The sequence below is a fragment of the Aquarana catesbeiana genome, linkage group LG01 (genome assembly GCF_042186555.1).
Source record: "Aquarana catesbeiana isolate 2022-GZ linkage group LG01, ASM4218655v1, whole genome shotgun sequence".
Classification (NCBI taxonomy): Eukaryota; Metazoa; Chordata; class Amphibia; order Anura; family Ranidae; genus Aquarana; species Aquarana catesbeiana.
The window spans coordinates 245,213,825-245,219,882 of record NC_133324.1 but is presented as its reverse complement, the minus strand read 5'-3'; positions in this window follow the sequence as shown (position 1 = coordinate 245,219,882).

Genomic DNA, 6,058 nt, shown 5'->3' with positions numbered 1-6,058 from the left:
TTTCCTAATGAAAACCACATTCACTGCTACAAATTTGTTTATTTGAGAATAATTTTCCATCCTGCCCTTCAAATTTTCTCATCAATACGGTTGAAAATGACCATCGATTTTGACCCACTAATGATTAGAAAAATGAAGGAACTTCCTTAGAGATTTCTTTCCCCAAGAATTTTTGATTGAAATTCTCCCCAGATATGGCCAGCTTAACAGTCACACCTCTCAGCACAAGTGACCTAACAGACCTTTATTCCAGGTCTGCATGAATTAAGCCTAGTACACACTATGAGAAGATTGGATGAAGGATCGTCTGAAAACTGATAGTAGTAAATTCTGGTACGTGTTGCTCTGCAGAGTTGTATGAGTTGTATTTAGGTAGGCCATACACAAAGCAAATTTCTTTCATGCAACCACAGGGGGAAACTGTCCATGCCAGGAGAAGACGGTGATGATTGGTAGCCGTTATACCAGCTGCTTGCAATAATCGTATGTAAAATCCTGCAGGCTGGTTGTACCCAAGTTGATTGATCAACTTGGTACATTTAGCCTGTCCTGCTGAAGCAGCCAATATTCAAACATTCTATGGCCAGCCATAGATACCCCACACAACTTCTGTATTAGTAATATGAAAATGGAGACTAATATCATGTATATCTGACTGCATATCTATTGCTGTGATTTCAATTGGGCTTTAAAGTTAGAAGATTATCAAGCCAACCAGGAAACTAGAAGTTTCAGATATAAAACTTTTATCTGGCTTTAATGCAGAACCAATAGCAACAATTCTCTGCCATGGACCTGGAATAAACATGAAGCTGTGACTTCACATGCTGTATGCTTGTCCCAGGCCATTGCCTAAGATAATACTGAATTCAGAGACAGCCAGTTGGCTAAAACTTTCAGTAAATGGCCACCAATGCCAGCATGCATATTCTTGATAGGATGGGTTTCTTTTAGTCTCAGTTCTATTGTACTAGCCCTTCCATGTTTTTAACATGACTAATCTCTGCAAATGATTCTGCATATGCACTGGTACTATGTTCATTCTAAGTCTTTGCTAAACTGATTATGAAAGTATAGAGTTCTTTAAAGAAGTCCCAGAGCAAACAGGATAGCGCAATTTACACTTGTTTTCAGTAATAAAATTCCAGTTAGCTGACTTAGAGGCAGGTAGAAAGTGTTTAAGTATTCTCTGTTTCTTAGTTACTGAGAGGCTAGCGCTTTAAAGTATTTAGAGAAGGGTTCTTGCTGCCGAGAAGTGCTTTTGGTTTGTCGGCTGGGAACATTCAGGGTAACTCAGTATTGAAGAAAGACACCAAGTCACTTCCAGTGACACAGATGTTTGTTTGGAGGATGTGTACTCTGTCATAAACAATCAGCCTCTCACTCCAGGCTCACGCCTCTCAGCTGTAAAAATCTCCAAACTCATATCTTGGCAAGATGTAGTGGAGCCTGTCAGCACCTCATTGTGGGTGATGTAGCAATGTGAGTGCTGTTTACAAAGAGATTAAAACAAAATCCAGTAAAAAAGGATACAAAATAAATTCCGAAATTTATGACTGTGGTTATAAAAAAAATAAAAAGAACTTTGTTGCAAAAGTAAAACCATATATTTATACAGTGGGGCAAAAAAGTATTTAGTCAGCCACCAATTGTGCAAGTTCTCCCACTTAAAAAGATAAAGAGAGGCTTGTAATTGTCATCATAGGTATACCTCAACTATGAGAGACAAAATGTGGAAACAAATCCACTCAAGTAAAAGTGTCCAAATTGGGCCCAAAGTGTCAATATTGTGTGTGACCACCATTATTTTCCAGCACTGCCTTGACCCTCTTGGGCATGGAGTTCCCCCAAGCTTCACAGGTTGCCACTGGAGTTCTCTTCCACTCCTCCATGACGACATCACGGAGCTGGTGGATGTTCGAGACCTTGCACTCATCTACCTTCTGTTTGAGGATGTCCCACAGATGCGCAATAGGGTTTAGGTCTGGAGACACGCTTGGCTAGTCCATCACCTTTACCCTCAGCTTCTTTAGGAAGGTGGTCATCTTGGAGGTGAAGGGAGGGGATCATGCTCTGATTCAGTATGTCACAGTACATGTTGGCATTCATGGTTCCCTCAATGAACTGTAGCTCCCCAGTGTCAGCAGCACTCATACAGCCCCAGACCATGACACTCCCACCACCATGCGTGACTGTAGGCAAGATACACTTGTCTTTGTACTCCTCACCTGGTTGCCGCCACACACGCTTGACACCATCTGAACCAAATAAGTTTACCTTGGTCTCATCAGACCACAGGACATGGTTCCAGTAATCCATGTCCTTAGTCTGCTTGTCTTCAGCAAACTGTTGTCTTCAGCGGGCTTTCTTGTGCATCATCTTTAGAAAAGACTTCCTTCTGGGACGACAGCCATGCAGACCAATTTGATGCAGTATGCGGCGTAATGTCTGAGCACTGACAGGCTGACCCCCCCCACCCTTCAACCTCTGCAGCAATGCTGGCAGCACTCATACTTCTATACCTCCATTTCCCAAAGACAACCTCTGGATATGACGCTGAGCATGTGCACTCACCTTCTTTGGTCGACCATGGTGAGGCCTGTTCTGAGTGGAACCTGTCCTGTTAAAAAGCTGTATGGTCTTGTCCAATGTGCTGCAGCTTAGTTTCAGGGTCTTGGCAATCTTCACCAAATTTAACACAACTGCTCCCCATTCACACCTGAGACCTTGTAACACTAACGAGTCACATGACACCGGGGAGGGGAAAATGGCTAATTGGGCCCAATTTGGACATTTTCACTCAGGGGTGTACTCACTTTTGTTGCCAGCAGTTTAGACATTAATGGCTGCGTGCCGAGTTATTTTGAGTGGACAGCAAATTTACACTGTTATACAAGCTGTACACTCACTACTTTACATTGTAGCAAAGTGTCATTTCTTCAATGTTGTCACATAAAAAGATAGAATAAAATATTTACAAAAATGTGAGGGGTGTACTCACTTTTGTGAGATACTGTATATGTATAGAAGAATTCGCAGAGGAAGGCACTGCAAGGATAGCCCATCAACTCTGAGATGTAAACCTTTCAACCACTATCCTCCTTTTCTACTTAGGAAATGCTTACTTTTTAAGGCTCCAACTTTTTTTAAGGATAAAAAAACGCTAGTAATAGCATTTAGGAGTGTTAGCATTTTATTAGTGTTTTTTGCAGTTCCTCGGGGGGAAAAAAAAAAAAAAAGTGTTTAGGAGCGTTTTTCTCTGCTGGAAAAATGCTGAAAGAAACTATTTTTTCTGCTCCTAGACACTGAAGCTCAAAAAACGCTAATAGCCCAAAGTAGTGTGCATAGACACATAGGATAACACTATTTAGCTTCTAGGAGCATAAAAAAGCTAATGTGCAGCTAAATAGGTGTCTAACATACTTTTTTTTTTTTAGGCGTGTAAAGTTCTAGTCATGTAACTGTTGCAGGGCTCCTTCCTTCTCTAGCAGAGTCTAACTATGAGAGGAGATCTCTGGCACATATATCATTGATGGGTGCAGCTGCTCGCAGAGCATTCAGCAAGGTGTCAGCCAATAAAAAAAAGCTCAGCTACTAAGGGCAGCATCAGGACCTCACCCCCTGGACTAAAGGGGGCATTTTCATGATGCCCATTCTCGGAAGGAATGTGCCGGGTTACGGTGGTCATTACACAGCCTGAAAGTAAGGGACTGGCTTAAGTATTCTATTAATATTTTGAGCAACAATTAAATAGATGTAGTAGGATTTCAAGCAAGAGAAAACAAAAAAGGAAGTTTCTGAACATCCTCAATACAAACAATGAGGGGGAAAAAATGGAAGCCTGAAGTTGTGTTTTAAAGCCCATACCGGTTTCTTTTTCACACTGTGCCAGTACTGGGGGAAACCATAAATTGCACCTCCTGAACTGGTGCTGATGTCACATCTGGCAGACCAAAGAGAAGATCGAGTAGTACTTAATTTGGAATCTTCTAGGTTCACTTCCCTCTTTCTAGGCATTTCAGAGACAACATCCCTTTCAGAGTGATATCCACCTAAATGTACTGGTAAGTTGCATGCAAACCTACAGTGCCTTGAAAAAGTATTAATACCCCTTTAAATGTTCCACATTTTATCATGTTACAACCAAAAACGTAAATGTGTTTTATTGGGATTTTATGTGATAGACCAACACAAAGTCGCACATAATTGTGAAGTGGAACGAAAATGATAAATGGTTTTCAAATTATTTTTTTAGAAATAAATATCTGAAAAGTGTGGTGTGCTTTTGTATTCAGCCCCCCTTTACGATACCCCTAACTAAAATTTAGTGAATTGCCTTCAGAAGTCACCTAATTAGTAAATAGAGTCCACCTCTGCGTAATTTAATCTCAGTATAAACACAGCTGTTCTGTGAAGCTCTCAGAGGTTTGTAAGAGAACCTTAGAGAACAAACAGCATCATTAAGGCCAAGGAACACACCAGACAGGTCAGGGATAAAGTTGTGGAGCAGTTTAAAGCAGGGTTAGGTTATAAAAAATATCCCAAGCTTGACCATCTCATGGTGAACTGTTCAATCCATCATCTGAAAATGCAAAGAGTATGACACAACTGAAAACCTTACCAAGACTTGGCCGTCCACCTAAACTGACAGGCTGGGCAAGGAAAGCATTAATCAGAGAGGCAGCCAAGAGGCCCATGGTAACTCAGGAGGAGCTGCAGAGATCCACATCTCAGGTGGGAGAATCTTTCCACAGGACAAGTATTAGTTGTGCACTCCACAAATCTGGCCTTTATGGAAGAATGTCAAAAAGGAAGCAATTGTTGAAAGAAAGCCATAAGTCCTATTTGCAGTTTGCAAGAAGCCATGTGGGGGGAACACAGCAAACATGTGGAAGAATGCGCTCTGATCAGATCAGACCAAAATTTTACTTTTTGGTCTAAAAGAAAAATGCTATGTGTGGTGGAAAACTTAAGCCTCGTACACATGGTAAGATTGTTGGCCAACCGAGCGTCTTATTTTTGTCAAAAAGGCGTGTGCCAGGATCTTGTCTTGCATACTAACGGAACACAATTGTCCTGTAACAAACACGAACGTAGTGACGTACTATGAGGAATTTCAGCTCTTGAGCGCCAACCTTTGGGCCCCTTCTGCTAATTTTCGTGTTTGGTGAGTATTCAATCCAAGCATGTATGTTTGTACTTTCGACTTTTGTGTGACGGATTTGTGTACTGACCATACGAATATCAGCCAACAGACCGTTGTCCGCCGAAAATTTACTAGCCTGCCATCCAACATTTGGAGGCCAAAAGTTGGACAACAATTGTCTAAAGGAGCGTACTATCGGTCAGATTTTAGGACAACAGTCTGTCAATAGACAATCCCCTGCCAAAAATCGCATAGTGTGTACGAGGCTTAACACTGCACATCACCCTGAACACACCATCCCCACCGTGAAACATGTTGGTGGCAGCATCATGTTGTGGGGATGCTTTTTGTTCAGCAGGGACAGAGAAGCTGGTCAGAGTTGATGGGAAGACGGATCGAGCCAAATTCAGTACAATCTTAGAAGAACCTGAACCTGTTAGAATCTGCAAAAGACTTGAGACTGGGACGGAGGTTCACCTTCCAGCAGGACAATGACCCTAAACATACAGCCAGAGCTACGATGGAATGGTTTAGATCAAAGCATATTCATGTGTTAGAATGGCCCAGTCAAAGTCCAGACCTAAATCCAATTGAGAATCTGTGGCAAGACTTGAAAATTGCTCTTCACAGATCTGACAGAGCTTGAGCTATTCTGCAATGAAAAATGGACAAAAATTTCACTCTCTAGCTGTACAAAGCTGGTAAAGACTTACCCAAAAAAGACTTGCAGCTGTAATTGCAGCGAAAGGTGGTTCTACAAAGTATTGACTCTGAATTGGGGCTGAATACAAATGCACGCCACACTTTTCAGATATTTGTTTGTAAAAAATTTGGAAAACCATTTATCATTTTCCTTCCACTTCACAATTATGTGCCACTTTATGTTGTGCTATTACATAAAATCCCAATAAA